The sequence below is a fragment of the Gavialis gangeticus genome, unplaced genomic scaffold (genome assembly GCF_001723915.1).
Source record: "Gavialis gangeticus isolate Ggan-Ray unplaced genomic scaffold, GavGan_comp1, whole genome shotgun sequence".
Taxonomy (NCBI): Eukaryota; Metazoa; Chordata; order Crocodylia; family Gavialidae; genus Gavialis; species Gavialis gangeticus.
In genome coordinates, this window is record NW_017728996.1 from 24,170,618 (window position 1) to 24,171,651 (window position 1,034).

The following is a 1,034-nucleotide window of genomic DNA, read 5'->3' on the forward strand; positions in this document are numbered from 1 at the left end:
CTTAACACACACACACGCACGCACGCACACACATATATATATTTTTATTTATTTTTTTCTTTTTTTCTTTTTCTTTTTCTTTTTTCCCCTTAATATATAAATATATTTGCCAGGAGGGTCATTATGTTGCTTAATGGTAATGTTCCACTTTGATGAGAAAACGTTTGCCATAGAATTCTGATCTGTCCTCAGATGCAGGAACATTTACTTGCAAATCTAAACTGCCTGCAAGTACGTTTACCCACACTGCTTGTCTAGAGCCAGCTTAGGTATCTCTATGCTGGTTTACAGTGTGTAGGATAGACACACCCTGAGAAATAGATGGCAGCAATGCAGTTAAAATCCATCTAAATCAGGCCCTTATATTGCCACATTATGGCTTCTGAGTTTCTTCCATATAACATCAAGGCTGTAGTGAAGTCCTCATTGAATTTTGTGGAATTTCTGGCACTTTGCACTTGGGGGGGGAGGTAAAAATCTGCTTGTGATAGTATTTGGCAGTTAAAACTTTTAGATTTAAAAAAATTGTCCTGGGTTTGTTTTGTTTTTGTCAGAGATTTACTCAGTAGATGTTGGTTTCAGTATTGTGAGGGTAAGTCCTTTCTGGACTTGAGACACTCCTCCATAACTTTTGTGAATTGGGTGGCACCCAATTTCAAAAAAAATTGTATAGATTACAATGCTTGTTTCCCTGCAGAGGGACCAGGCAGTGGGGGTGGGGGATTGGCCAGGCAGGGAAAATCCCGAGCCTGCACTTATCTCATTATTTCCTCACACCTTGTAGCACCCTTCAAAGAGTCCAGCAGCACTGTACAGTAGTTGGAAATCACTGGAGTAAGTCTTGTGGTAGAATACCTTTTCCAAAGAGGAAGGTTTTGTAGACTCCTCTAAATATCTAGAATGAGAAGCATTTTAGGAAGTGATGGTTCATAAGTGATTTATTTCTCAGATGAACAGGCATAGCCAAAAGGCATAGGAGGTCACATCTAAGTCAGATAGTTTCATAGTTAGTAGGGTCGGAAAGGACCTGAGCA